Source organism: Caretta caretta, chromosome 3, assembly GCF_965140235.1.
Source record: "Caretta caretta isolate rCarCar2 chromosome 3, rCarCar1.hap1, whole genome shotgun sequence".
Lineage (NCBI taxonomy): Eukaryota > Metazoa > Chordata > Testudines > Cheloniidae > Caretta > Caretta caretta.
The window spans coordinates 114,093,291-114,108,846 of NC_134208.1; the positions used below are offsets into that span (position 1 = coordinate 114,093,291).

Consider the following 15,556-nt stretch of genomic DNA (forward strand, 5'->3'; position numbering starts at 1 on the left):
CGAAGGGGGTGTGAGTGTGGCTCTGCCGGTGTGCCCCGCAACGAGATGCGGGGCATGAGGGAGACCCCGTCCTGCATCTAGCTGTAGAAATTGCTGCCTCCAACCAAAGAAGGAAACGGATTAGCGTTCAAAAGCGCTTGTTTTGGTGTTGGGGGAGAGGTTGATGCCAAATAGCTGACAGGTGTCTGTTTGCTGAGATATTGTGCTGTGTGGGTTTGTGTCCAGAGTGTCAGAGGTGTGATTTGTGTGTGTGCTGTCTACATTGTCTTTGCAGGATTTGGTTGTATTTTCCATATGTAGTATATGTGGGAGGTTAGTTTCCAGTTTTAAAGTTAGTTCAATTGTGAAGAAGAAATTCATGAAATCTTTCTAATAAGAGGGGTTTCTGACAGGGTTGCTTGAGACAGTTTATCGTTTGCCCTGTTATAGGATCCAAATACCTCTCGATAATGTATCTAATATGGAGCTTCATTCATTGAAAGGCATTTAGTAACATTCTAAACAGTAAAAAGAACAGGAGTACTTGTGGCACCTTAGAGACTAACCAATTTATTTGAGCATAAGCTTTTGTAAGTTACAGCTCCCTTCTGAAATTTATTTGAGCATAAGCTTTCCTGAGCTACAGTTCACTTGCATACCATGAAGTGAGCTGTAGCTCACGAAAGCTTATGCTCATGCTCAAATAAATTTTAGTCTCTAAAGTGCCACAAGTACTCCTTTTCTTTTTGGGAATACAGACTAACACGGCTGCTACTCTGAATTCTAAACAGTGAATCGTATTCAGATTTTACACTCCTTGGGCAGGGACCATCTCATGCATTTTTACAGCACCTAAGACGTGATGAATGTCACTAGGCAGTACTCTAATATTACTACTAGAAGTCCTGGCTTTGTTCTGTAGAACACACTTAAGGTGTCAAATGCCTATTTTAACCATCTTAGACAAAATGGGTGGTGGCTTGAGGGTTGCCAGAAGCTGTGAATGGGTGACAGGGGATGGATCACTTGATGGTTAGCTGTTCTGTTCATTTCCTCTGGGGAACCTAGCATTGGCCACTGTGGGAAGACAGGATACTGGGCTAGATGGACCTTTGGTCTGACCCAGTATGGCCGTTCTTTTGATAGACTAGATAAAATAATGTTGTCATTTCCAAACTTTGGCTTTGAAAAGAATATACTGTACACAGTTTTTAGCAAATTCAGTTTGGGGATATATTTGGTATTGAATTAATAAATACAGAATCACTGTATTGGAGTGTGCTACATCATGCTTTTGGATTCTGTATAAACTAAACTTAAGCCTCACCTATACTGGGAATTGACTATATTTTCAGCAATCTGGAACCAGTGTGCACTAATCATTGGCCACCATTTGCTGAAATAAGTGTTAATCGCCAGTGTAGACAAGGTCAAAAATAGTAATTTATTGGAGGAGCAAGTATATTTAAATGCATTTATTTTTTATCTGGATCACCTGTAGAATGCTTTGATTCTGGGGCTTGACAAATCCAGTCTCTTGTGTGCTGTTGGCAAATGTAATGCTTCCCTTGACACGCTACACTTGAAAGATTAGACCTATGTCATCAATTTCCATTAATTTAAAGAGTTGTTACTTTTGATAACAACCAATGAAGAGGTTAAACTACCCAGTACTGTCATCTCAAGTCTGTGGGGTCCTAAACTACAACAGAATGAAAACTGAACTGCTTCTTGTCCATTTTCTCTGTTAGGCATAGGGTTCTGAATAGCAGCAGTGAAAACTGACAAGAATTGGGCCAATTTCATGCTGCTACTTCATGGGAGATCTAGAATAGTAAAAGAAGCAGGCACTGAAGCTGTAGGGATGACCCAAAACAAAAGAGCCCCCTTCATCTCATAGCAGCCAGAAGCTTGGGTCATGCTAGAGCAGAAGAGAAACATTCTCTGTCATACCAATTTCAGAGTAGCAGCCGTGTTAGTCTGTATCCATAAAAAGAAAAGGAGTACTAGTCTCTAAGGTGCCACAAGTACTCCTTTTCTTTTGTCATACCAATGAAGAGGGTGGAGGAAGGGGCAGTGTAGCAGAAACATTCCTCACACCAGTTTAAAGACACTAGGGTGGAGCTAGGGGAATATGAAGAGAATAATGTTCTTCCTTTCCAGCAGCCAGATAAGTCAGAAGGAGGGCAAGGGGTTTTGAAATTTACTACATCTACAATCTGGAGGTTGATATAAAAGATAGTTTCTGAACCGGGTCGAGAGACAGCACCCTGGTAGGAATCCCAGCACCCTATTCCTTTCCAGCTTAGTAGATGACTAGTACATTTTTCAAGACCCATTGAGTTAAATTTGTCATTTATTCAACAGATTATTCTTGGCTAATCTTTATATTTTATATGCTAATAAGTTTTAAAAGCTTTTGGCAAACTACTTGTGTATGAGAATATAAGTATTCAAATTGCAAAACAAGGTTGCTTTTTACCCTGTTGAAAATTCCTCTCTGGTACTATGAGCATTTATGGTTGGAAACATTGGAAGAAATAAGTCTGTCAGGTATGATCTAGAGCTTCTGAGATAAGTATAACCTTAAGACTGAGAGATCACAGTGCTTTTTTTTGTTCTTGAGCTAGTACAAACAGAATATTGAGTGCTGTTGGTGTTTTTACAGGAAATAGAACAAAAATTCCAACGATTCAGAACTTGTAGGTGTTTTAAAAAAGTTTTATACTTAAAGTTAAAATAATAAAGTGATCAAAATGAAAGTTAAGCTGATTCCAGTGGCATATACTGTTTTCACAAGATTTTTCTTTTCAGTTATGTGTTGGAATTATCTTTCGTTTAAAAGTGTACACTTCCTATTTAAAAAGAACAGGAGTACTTGTGGCACCTTAGAGACTAGCAAATTTATTTGAGCATACGCTTTCGTGAGCTACAGCTCACTTCATCCATCCGATGAAGTGAGCTGTAGCTCACGAAAGCTTATGCTCAAATAAATTTGCTAGTCTCTAAGGTGCCGCAAGTACTCCTGTTCTTTTTGCGGATACAGACTAACACGGCTGCTACTCTTAAACTTCCTATTTAGAGACTTGACAGGACAGATCCTAAAAAACCTCTTGGGTCATAGTTGGTAAACCAGTCCTGATTAGATGTTATATTCCTAAATGCTGCTTTTTAAATACCCTGTGGCATAGGGAGTAAGCCATCCAATTCTCCACCTGATGTTGGTTTTTGAGTATTGATTCTGATTGGTGGCATTAAGATGATATTTAGAATTGTAGGACTGGAAGGAATCTTGAGAGGTCATCTAGTTCAGTCCCCTGCACTCATGGCTGAACTAAGTATTATCTAGAAGACCATCCCTGACAGGTGGTGTCTAACCTGCTCTTAAAAATCTCCAATGATGGAGATTCTACAACCTTCCTAGGCAATTTATTCCGGTGCTTAACCGTCCTGACAGGAAGTTTTCCTAATGTCCAACCTAAACAGCCCTATTTCATTAAAATAGTACTTAGGTTTGATCTTTCTTGGGAGGGTGAAGAGAAGAAACCAAACCATGAAAAATGTCAATCTTGTCTTGGGCTAATGGTATTTGTAGGTCTGCCTTTCTTGAATGCTTTTAGTAGAATTAGGAGATGTCTTTAACTATATTCAGCTGAGTCAGTGAACTCTAATTGCAGTGCAGAAAATACGCAAGCAAGTATACAAATGGTCACTAACCATTCTTTCTAAGCATACGTTATGGTCAGCTCTGGGTGTCACTTATTCTGTTATACCACATTGTAGTCAACTAGGGCTAAATTACTTAACACGATTGATTTGGTGAAACCTGACCATGCAGTGTGTTTATGGTCTTGTGGTATTTCTGGAACTTTGTGTGTCCACTGTTGAATGAAATGTGTTTCTAGTCAAAGAACAGTAAACTCATCTTAAGAGATTTTGTCTTTTTAGAAAATTTTAGAAATTGAGATGGGAAGCAACCATATTATACACTTCATCTTGCTGGCAGAGCAAGCACTCCAGTATAATGTGCTCAGTAGTTTATTTTAGTTAGAAACTTATAGTACATTTCAGTGACAGAGCAAAAACAACTTCATTTTTAGAAAAATATTGTGCATTATCAGTTTTTTTAGCAGTATGGAAAATGTGCATCTCCTTTATATTTAGAGCATAGATGAAGATCAAATTTCACTTTCTTTAATGAGCAGTTTAAAACTTGCTCAAATCCTAGTAGCAACATGTGTGGAATTTAATTTTTCACTTGTCTAACTTCAGGAAAATTAATGTTTCAGAATGGACAGCATTTCTGCTGTGCTTAGTAGCTAATGTATAAGAGCTTTGATTTAGGAGTAGAAATTAATATAAAATACTTCAAAGAAAGTTGTGTATCAAACTGGCAGAGTAAAGTTAGAGCTCTAAAAATCTGTTAAATATAATCAGTTACTGTATTGCTCAATTTGCTTTTGTTTACAAAAAGAAAACTACAAGAATTATCAAACTAGTTTCTATATCTATCGGCTTAGATACTTGTATGGCCTCCATCACTCAAAATATTAGTGCCTACCCAAGTATTTTAAAAATAGAAATAACAAAGAAATAAACTTATGTAAGCTTAGAATTCAATCTCGGCTTTCTCATTTAGTTCAATCTTAGAATATATTGATCTATTTGCAGATCTATTTTACAGAAAACAAGTTTTTCAGTAAATGACTGTAAATGCTGAAAAGCTTAGCACTGCAGGCATTTTGGGGCACTTGTCTAAGAGCTGATTTATGTGTACTTTCCCAACATCCTTGTAGTATTTGTGAAATATTTCAATAGTAGTGCAAAGCTGATAAGTGAGGATGCAGACATTAGAGATTTCTTTGTTGGTGTGTAAAAATACTTATCACTTATCTACACTTCTGTTTTTGAGAGCAGTCTTTCACAGATGACTGTTCCAAACCAGTCCTTGGAATCATTGTTATAAATTTGTATACCAATTCCTAAATAATTCTCTAATCTAAGAAATGGGTCACCAGCCATTGCCAATTCTTTATGTATAGTAAGTTGAAATAGAGCAGCAATTGATACAAGATAAATCCTATAAGTAACCAAACATGAGATATGGAGGTGACCAAACTGTGGTCTCTGAACCTCCAGTGCTCATGTTACACCACTTGCACAGTTTTAAGTAGTGTAGTGGAAATTTTCATATGTGAAATTGGGCACAGTAGTTGACATTCATTTACATACCTTTTCTGTCTCCTGTTCCCATGGGTTAGCAATGGGGCGGAGATGGATCCATCCCAAATCATTTAAAAAGTGTTTGTAGTAGAGTTTTTTGTTGTTGTATTTTAAACCAGAAAAGAAAGAAAGCAGTTTTGTAATGAGAAAATTTCCTGAAGATACAGGCCAGTTCCACTGTTACTCTTGCCCAAAATGTTTGGTCTGCTAATCTAACACTTAAGGTATGGTGTGTTTTCACTGCAGAAAAGATGTTTTCAACTCAAATTAAAATAGCAGTGAAGACATAGAACCTTGGCTTTTAACTTGGGTTAGCAGCTTGATTTCAACTCCAGGGTCTACTATAAGCTTTAACTCACCACTTTACTAAATCTCAAATGAATTACCAGTTTGCATACTTTCAAATAATGGGCAAAATTGGAACTTTTGTATACTTCAATGAATCATGAAAGATTTTTAACAAAATTATATGTAAATGTAAGTAATAGGAGAAAGCAATGGGCAAGAACTTGTTGGCAGACACTACCAAGTTTGCCTCAGCAAGTATCAAAGTATCTACTCTTAGTGGATGTTGCTCCCTGCTGGGGAAAATGTTTTCACCATTATCACTCTATATTTGTTGATGAAGAAAGGAAAGAGAGTTGTGTAGTATAAATCTAGTCTCAGGGTCAAGAAAAAAAATGTACATGGGCTATCTGCTCAATCATACAAGGAACAGACCTGAGAGAGCAGCTCTGTTGTTTATCTTCAACAAAAATTGAATGGGATATGAAAACTACAACCTGTAGGAACTAACAGCTTAAACACAAGCTGCAGCCTCTAATTATTAGGAAGAGCGGTCTCATCAGAAGAATAATTCAGAAGGAAATACCACACTTTTTCTGATCAGAGTAAATATTTTTAAAGAAGTTTTGTTATCAATCTGCTGCTTCATGAGCTGTGACTAGTTAATATGCTCAGCCTGATGAGTGACTCTTGTTTTCCTGAAAGTTGTTTTTTACTTACTTATTTGTTTGTTTAAAAAAACTTTCTACAGGGTCACAAGACCAGGGTTTGAAAAATTTCCCTAACACTAGCTCAACGGCCAAGTCTGTTGGTCCACGTGAAAAAAGTGCATTGCCACTTCCACTGGAAAAACAAACAAAAATGCTCAGGCAATGCAAAGGAATAAGGCACTTGTGCATTATGTGTAACTGTAGCATTTGTCAATCAAAAATCTGTTTAATAACCTTTTTTTTAAAAGTAACTCCCTGCCTCTTGTGCTCTTCTTATACTTTTTTCTGGCTTCATTCCACACACTCTCCTACTATAGGTTATGTAATATTTTGAGTATATAGTGTTACCTCATTTTTCCTTTTCTCTGTATCTTGTGTTCTTTCTTTTCTGTATTGTATTCCGTATTCTCTCCCCAAACTTTGTGTGTTCTTTGTCTCACAATTCTAATCTGTCTCCTCTGTCTCTTCCTCTGTTGCACCTCTCTCCTCACATTCACATCTCTATACCGTTATGCACCTTCATCCAGTTCATGCACATCTCTCTCTCCTCATTCCTGGTTCTTCCCCCTCTTACTTACCAGTTAAAACAGTAAGGGACTTTGATTTCCTCTTTCTGATGAAAGAACAGTGGTTCCAACCGTTCTGCTCTCCTACTCCCATCTTAAACAAATGGGACTGGCCCCTGGAATGTTCTTTCATGCTCTTCCTTCCTTTTAAAGGAGCAATAGTGGCCCCTATGCAGCCCTACTCCCATGCTTGCTCTCTTCCCGTAGGGGGAGGAAGCTAGGAGTGGCAAAGGCTTTGTTCGCTGGCCTCATTCAGTTCGTTCACCTGCTCCAACTTTTAACTTTCCCTGAACTGGGCAAATGGATTATTTTTTCAAGCCCAGCCCGTAGTCTGCCTTAGGCTATACCTCCATGAGGAATCTCAGTGAATCCCCCACCAGTATTGGCACTGATGGAACTCCGAGTGTAGATGAGGCTTCTGTATCTGAATCAGTTTTTAACTTCATTGCTAGATTAAGTTGACAGGATGGTAGTTAGAGGTATTTTTGAAAAATTGTCTGTGTGAAACAGTTGTTTTCAACATTGTCTTATGAAGATGTCTCAAATTAGTATTTTGGTGCTTGTCTCTTCCCACATATTTGTTCTACTTTTGTTTTACTTTAGAAGTTTAAGGGATATTGAGTTTGGCCTTCGGTAAAACAAGGGAAGAGCTTGTGGGTCTCTGAAGATGTATTGGTTTAGGTTGGATGTTAGGAAAAACTTTTTCACTAAGAGGGTGGTGAAGCACTGGAATGGGTTACCAAGGGAGGTGGTGGAATCTCCTTGCTTAGAAGTTTACAAGGTCAGGCTTGACAAAGCCCTGACTGGGATGATTTAGTTGGGGATTGGTCCTGCTTTGATCAGGGGGTTGGTCTAGATGATCTTGTGAGGTCCCTTCCAATCCTGATAGTCTGTTTTATTTTGAGCTGTCATGCTAAATGACATTGTGGAAATTATTTTGTATAACATTTTGCAATCAGCCAGAGGCCTTGACTAGGATGGAGCCCCATTATGCTAGGCACTATACAAACATATAGTAAATAAGTCTCTGCCCCAAAAAGGCTTACAGTCTTGTTGAATAACATCGTCATCCTTTATCCAAAGTATTTATTGGGTGTTGAGGGTAAATAGACTTTAAAATAAAAAGTAGATTTTAAACAGTCACACTACTTAGCTACTAAGCTTTCAGCTGTTGTAATGACTAAATATCATTAGTTCTCCAGTGACCTTAAGCCATATCTACCCAGGGAATTTTTACAAAAAAGCATTACTAATTCCTGTTCACAGCACTGTTAATAGCATTGGTAGCTGTAATGCAGCTGGCTGTCTGGTAACAGTTTTCAGCAGCGTCTTGACACACTGCTGCCATGTAATCATGCTGAGCGATGTTAACTATGACATAGCCGTGTTGGAGTCTGATTGCACTTCATGTGGTTTCATGTGTAGATAGGGTTTTGGAATAGAAATTAAGGTTGACCAAAAGGTGGTGAATCTTGAGCCGCTCTCCTATGACTTGTCACTGAGAAGCCCTGGGTTGAATTAAGAACTTGACTGACCAGCAAATTTTAAATCTGGTTACACTGTACTGTTATCTTAGAGGCAGGGCTTGAAGTCAGTGGGGGAGGGAGGAAGTGTGGTAGAACACAGTTCCTTCTTCTTTATAAACAGCAGACTTTGTCTTCATTTCTCAGGCTTGAGGGAGTGCATTTCTCTCAGGGTTCCCCTTTTAGTGGCTGGTGAGGTGAGGACTTGCCAAGCAGAGGAATCTGAATTGTGAACAAGAGGAATTGCTATTGCCTGGCTGGGAAATTTCTGGTCCTTCAAGCCTTCTTCCCAGTAGGACGAACAGCAGCATCAACTGATCAGAGACAAAGTCCTTATCTGTCTCTTCTACAAAAGTTCTTTCGATTAACAGGTCCAAGAGGAGGAGAGGATAGAAGAGCAGACACCAAATCCTTCAGCAGTTCCCTTCCTCTCTCCACATTCCAGAGAGGCAATATTCCAGGATTCCTGTAAAAGTCTATTATCTCCCTCTCCCTTTGATGTCCTGTAGAGAAGTGGATGTGGGGTTAAGTAAATTTAGGTGAGGTAAAAGAATGTAGGTTTACATGGGAACAAGGATATAGGATTAAAACTATCTTGGAAGGGCCAAATGATAATGGAGGAGTGAATTTTAGGGAAATCCAACTCAAAAAAACAAACCAGAAGAGGAGGTAGGGAAAACAGTGGAGTAATAAAAGGAAGATGACGTACAGAAAACTTAGTAGACACTAAATAATACATTTTAAAATTATTGTAGCTTGGTGCTGAAATATTACAATAAAAATACTCGGTATAAATGTGAGGAGGAGTACATGGTTGTGTGTGGCAGAGAGTTAGGGAGAAATGCACAGTCTCCAGTATTTCTATTGCTAGGATGGGAAAATAACTTGCCCTGAGCCTGCTTTTTTGGTTTCTTTGGTTTCTTTATTAGCCTCTAACTTGCCTCTGAAAACTTACAGACAAATACTAGATAACTTAACTTCTTTGTGTTCATAAAATGTCTCTTTTGAACTATCGTAACATTTTCTAAAATGCAGCCAATTATATCTTTTTAAAAAATGGAGGGGAAGGGTGCACAGACCCTCCATTTGTTTGTTTTTTTGTAGCAATTTCTGTTCTCGATCCCTGTCAAATTGAAATTATAGCATTTATAAGAATTGATGTGTGGAGTATCAGATATGTGCCTCTCCCTTCACAGCAGGGTGCGTACACGCACAATTGCACGCAGTTTGTCTTGCTTGGTTGGCCCTTTGTCTGAACTCCTTTCAGCTACATTTCTTTTTTCCTTTCCCATAGTGCAGCACATCACCACAAGATGATGCAGTGCCACATCACAACATTACTTTGAGACCTGTCACCAAGACCACCAAAACTGGTGAGCTTCGCCTCCTGCTTTTATCTGCTTTAACTACTGTTCAGAGGAGTTCTGGAACATGAGCTAAACTGTCTTCTGGCTTATTCATTGACCTTTGAAAATGACAGAAATATTGTAAAGGAAAAAAGCAATATTTTTGTCACACATTTAATTAAAATATTGTAAATATTAGGGCCCTCTTGATTTTTTTTCAATTTGTTGCTTCTACTTAGGAATCTGTTAACTATTGTTGAAGCAGTTTTTCATGAAGTGATCTTTGAAATAGAGGTCTGAGCTGCAGGCTTTCTTAGAAACAGAAGAATTGGGTCAGCGCAAAAAAAAATAAGGTTTCATTTATGGACACTAACTTTTTTCTGGCTTTTTAAGCAGGTTCCTGTAACTCAATGCCTGCTGCAGAGATATTCAGCAGATTAGTAAATAGATGCTCTTGTCAGGCACATGACTGTATCTGATATATGGCTTGAAAAATCTCTTCACTTAGGCTGAATAGGAAGCTTTTCCAGTTGTCTGCCATCAACTTCTGCAGAATATAAGGTTTCATGTAAAATAAAGTTTCTATTCCTTTCTGGTTACAAAGATAACCTACCAAGTGTGAACCAAAGTTGTGCTGTCTCCTAAGTTTGCAGAAGTCTAATAAGGTGCCTCTGCTCCAATTTGCTTTGTCAAACTACAACAGTGTGATATGAACAAAATCGGTCAGTTTCAAAGCTGCTATTGAGAGCACTAACCAGCGGTGACACTTAAACTGATAACAGTTTTGTGCTGCTATTGATTTACACAGATTTTTAAATGGTACAAGGGGTAGACACAGAAGCTGTTCACTGAGAGAAGAGGCTAGGTGAGGAGACACTCCTCTGGCATCAGCCAGAAAGTTGAAGGAGAGTAAAGTAATAAAGAATGATACAAGACCCAGTAGCAGCCAGGTCACACTGTAGTTAAGGATGGAAATAGTGCAATCTTTAGGGACTGGAGATGGCTGGGGCATTTCAAATGTATCACTGTGTGTGTTTCACATACAGGGTTCAGGGACTGTATCCTGTAGGATCCCAGCGTTCTTCTCTTTCCCAGCAACAGGGAGGATGGTTGGCTTTTCGTAAGGCATTATTCCTGAATGTTGGTGCTCCACCTTCCATTTCAGAGTAAAATCCTGGCCCCACTGAAATCAATGGGGGTTTTGCAATTTACTTCAGTGCGGCTAGGATTTCACCATGGGTCTCCAGCTTGCTTAGAAGGACATAGCAAATTCCAGGACATTGGGAAATGAGTAGACTGGAATAAGAGAGAAGGAAAGATTTGTAGGATGAGTTAGAAAATAGAAGTACAGTTTGTAAATAGAAATACCTTTTTTTAGGGAAAAGAAAAGACAGTTAAAGCAAGAGGTGTAATAAGTGGGACTAGGTGAAGAGTGTTTGCAAAGATACTTCAATGTCATTAGTATTGAAATGCTTTTTACAGTATTCAACCAGCTTTTCAGCTGGTTACATAATATTTGAGAAAAAAGAAAAGGAGTACTTGTGGCACCTTAGAGACTAACCAATTAATTTGAGCATAAGCTTTCGTGAGCTACAGCTCACTTCATCGGATGCATACTGTGGAAAGTGTAGAAGATCTTTTTATACACATAAAGCATGAAAAAATACCATAATATTTGAGAGTTAATTACAAGATACTGGTGAAATTCAATGAATAAAAATAGTGCTATTCGATCAGCTATATGAGTTTAATTTTGAAAAAATATGAAGTATACAGTTGATTAACTTGTTAAAACTAAATATAGATTACGAAGTGTACAACTATTGTGTCCTTTAAATCACTGGATAGGGATTGTCTCTGTGCATTGCCTTAGGATCATGGCAGCACAGGTATCCATCCTGGCTAGTAGGTTTGGACTTCAGGTTAGCAGGTATTAAGTGGATTTTTGTCAGACACGTACCTAATGCAGGTGTCTAAATATGTATAAATACCTTTTAGAAAGGCACACTCTGTCGTGGATATGTTTAAGGTTAATCAAGCCTTATCTGGATTCTAAAATTTGACTTCAGCTGTTTCCTGGCAGAGTAATTGGTGCACTACAATTGTAACAAGATTATACTTAAATTTTTACCTTGACTTTTAGTTTCAAGGAAATTCCCTATAACCTTCAGTATCTGGAAGTCAAACTAACACATAATGGTACGAGCAGAGTTGATGAGGGCTGCAAGCTTCCTTCCTGTTGAAACTGGCCAGCAGACCAATACAAACTGTAGCTTGTGTTTTCTTCAATGCAGATCCAATGGCAACTCTGCAGAATGTGTTTTCCACTGACCAGCAATGAGCAGAAAGTGCTTGCCAACACAAATGAGTATCCTGAAATCTGCAACATTTCTCCACAAAATACAGTTCTCACACTGAAACAGTTATTTAGCCAGAAAAGTAGGCAGAAGGAGTATGCTAGCATGAGTTATTGTAAAACTAGTTTTCTGGTTTGAAGTCTGTTGGGAATCCCAAAGAAATGGCAAAACAATATTTCAGTTTTCTGTCTTGGGGTCCCCAGTGATGCTCCCTGTTTGTGATCAAGGCAAGATATTACTTTAGGTTGTCATGCTAATGACTGTGGTAAAATGCTCTTTGAAGTCAGCAGTTTTAACAATATGATATGTAAACTTTTATATTTCCCAACACGCTAATCTTTCTGAATTTTTTCTATCATTTCTGACTAGTTCACTTTTTTTTTTAGTTTGGTAGAAGTATAGCATTGTAGCTTTAATTGTGCCTTTTGAATGTAAGGATTGTATGCTTGCTTATATTGAGGATTTTATCATAAATAGGGCTTTATGCTTGATCCCCTTATCTCTACCTAATTTATCAAAAGGCTTTGTATTAGAAGAAATGATAAACTTTTTCCTTTTATCCTTTTGTTCCAGAAAAGAGAAGAAAATCTTCTCTTATCATGAAATTATAACATAAGCACAAAGTTTTATTCATACCTTTGTTCTTGCCAGTTTCTGTGGAAAAAGTCCACATCTGCATTTTTAAATTAGCCCGGCCCATAATCCACATTTTAGTATTTTTGCAGGGAAAGCATTACAAAATTGGAATGGGTAAAAATTTGAGTCCTTCTCAAATATGAGGTTAAGTATAATCCTGTGCCACTTTATCTGCATAAAATTGGTCCTCTGCTCTTCTAAAAGTTGGACAGATTTTGTTAACTGAGGATGTTTTGGCTTTGTTACATGGTAGTATCCTATATCTGTGTTTCAGTTGTGAAAAGAAAATATCCAGCCCTCCAACTTTACTTGTCTCTCATGAAATTGTTGAGAACTGCCCCATATTTGATCATAAAAATGAAGTTTTTAGCTTTGTATTTTTAGCTTCCTGAAAACATTTGGTGCCTTGCCATAGCTATGACTAGGGGGAAAAAATTTAAAACTTTTTTGTATAAACTAGAGAGAGTAACAAATAGCTAGAATTTCACAATTGTTAATTGTGCTTCGATGAAAATCGTTGGAAACTTCAAATTATTTTACAGATATTAATCACCGTGTCTATTTTGAGGTATTTCACAGATGCCTATTACCTTGATATCTATGCATCAGACTTAATTATTTAGAAAACACAAAATTCCTGAAGGTGTAGTGGTGGGTTTTTTGGGGGGGTTGGGGGGGAGGTGGTTTAACAGTCTCATTATTCTGAAGTGTGTGTGTTGGGGTTTTTTTTACCAAAAAGAAGGAGAGAAGTTATTACTTGAGAGAGGTTTTGTTGAAAAGGTTAGGTGACAGGGCCACATGTGTTCCATGATTACATGACTGTAGAATCCACCCCTTACCACAAAATCATGCTCTAGAATCAAAAGTTGCATTTAAAATTACATTTTTAACCCATGTTGCAGAGAGATCCTTCCAAATGGGAAGAGTATAAATTGAAGCATAATTGTCTTTCAGGGGTTTTAAACAACATGGAACAATAGCTGCAAGAGACGTGAACTGCTCACAATTATCACAATAGGGTATTAACTCTCTAGAATCTAGTTATGACAATTTAAACTTTGACATGGTTAGTTATTAGGGCTGTCGATTAATCGCAATAACTCACGTGATTAAAAAAAATTAATTGTGATTAATCGAAGTTTTAATTGCACTGTTAAACAATAGCATACCAGTTGAAATTTATTAATATTTTTGGATGTTTTTCTACATTTTCCAATATATTGATTTCAGTTACAACACAGAATACAAAGTATACAGTGCTCACTTTATATTACTTTTGATTACAAATATTTGCACTGTCATTTTTACAGACACAAGAAATAGTATTTTTCAGTTCCCCTGATACAGGTACTGTAGTGCAATCTCTTTAACGGTAAAGTACAAATGTAGATTTGTTTTTGTTACATAACTGCACTCCATAACAAAACAATGTAAAACTTTAGCACCTACAAGTCCACTCAGTCCTACTTCTTGTTCAGCTAATCGCTAAGAGAAACGAGTTTGTTTAGATTTGCGGGAGATAATGCTGCCAGCTTCTTATTTACTTGCCTTATATTTTCTTGCTTGTAAATGGTATCTTCTGAAATACCACTTTCTGATCCTTTTTAACAGAAGAATATGTTCTCATGTGGCAGGTGTTGAGAGGAGAAAAGATGAGTGCCTTCCATGAAAATCTTAGATAGCTCAAGTATTTATAACAAAATTTGATTGGGGCTGAATGGTTCAGTTGAACTTCTTGCCTTATGGCTCAAATTCTGTTTTAAGTCACTGGCAAAAATGAGTGTAGTCTCATCCTAATTCTGGTTTTAAATTCTGGTTTTCCTTTCAGTTTTTGGGGTGATGAGAATTGGGACTCCCATCCTTCGGTATTTTTAAAAGAGGGCAGGAGATTCTAAAGCTTCTCGAGGGAAACATTTCAGGTTTTTCCCTTTTTTGGCTATTTATCCTAGTACTTCCAGTGTAACTAGAATGGCTGTAGTTCCCAAATCCGTATATGGTGTTACATAAACACCTCAGAACTGATAGTATTTTTGAAGCTATTTACCCCTCAGTGGAGCTAATTTCTGTGTTAAAGATAATCCCATTTGTGAGTTGGGAAAATACCTGTGTGTACTTCTATATATAAAGACATAGGACTACACTCAGGATTTATGCGATACGGAAACAAGACTCTTTGCATCTCTGTTCCCAGTGGTGGCACACTATAGCATCGCCTGTGCTCTTGCTTAGAATCTTTCCTGTCTCAAGTCCTACCTTGTCTCCATGTGGACAACCCCAGAGAGAATGGGGCCTGGTCTACACTGAAAACTTAAATTAACATAGCCATAGTCCTCAGGGTTGTTTTCTAAAAATAAAAATCCATAGCCCTGAATGTGGATGCTGTGCTGACCTAACCTTTGATGTAGGTGCAGCTATGTCAATGGAAGAATGTTTTCGTCAACCTAGCTGCTGTTTCTCGGGGAGGAGGAGTTTCTATAGTGATGGGAGAAACACCTTCATCTACACTCCAGGGTTACAGCAGCATAGTTATGCTGATATAGTGCGCTTGTGTAGTATAGACGTGATCTGTGTGTGTACCAAGCCAGAGTGTAAATCTACAGCACGCTAGTCTGCTCTATGCTAAGTCACTGCGAGTACAACTACACTGCAATAAAAGATCTGCTGCACGGCCCTGGTTGGCCCATGTCTCTTGACACAGGCTTGGGTTGCAGGGCTAAAAATTGCAGAGTAGACTCTCAGGCTGGAGCCTGGGCTCTGAAACCCTGCAAGATGCTGGAGTCTCAAAGCCCTGGTTCCAATCTGAGCCGGAACATCTACACTGTAATTTTTAACCCTGCAGCCCAAACTCTTTAAGCCTGAGTCAGTTGACCCTGGCTCTGAGACTCAATGCCTCAAGTTTTTTCTTTTTTTTTTAAATTTTATTGCAGTGTA

General features: G+C 38.0%; 1 protein-coding gene across 5 annotated transcripts in view; it reads left to right on the top strand.

The window, feature by feature from the left end:
* Positions 1-15,556, top strand: part of TAB2 (TGF-beta activated kinase 1 (MAP3K7) binding protein 2) — a 142,688-nt gene that overhangs the window by 643 nt on the left and 126,489 nt on the right. For 4 of the 5 annotated variants that reach the window (XM_048844255.2, XM_075126799.1, XM_075126800.1 and 1 more), the window contains exon 2: positions 9,581-9,659. The gene's annotated coding sequence lies outside the window, so the exon portion shown is untranslated. The remainder of the gene's footprint in view (positions 1-9,580; positions 9,660-15,556) is intronic. The other variant, XM_075126797.1, reaches the window with a different exon arrangement.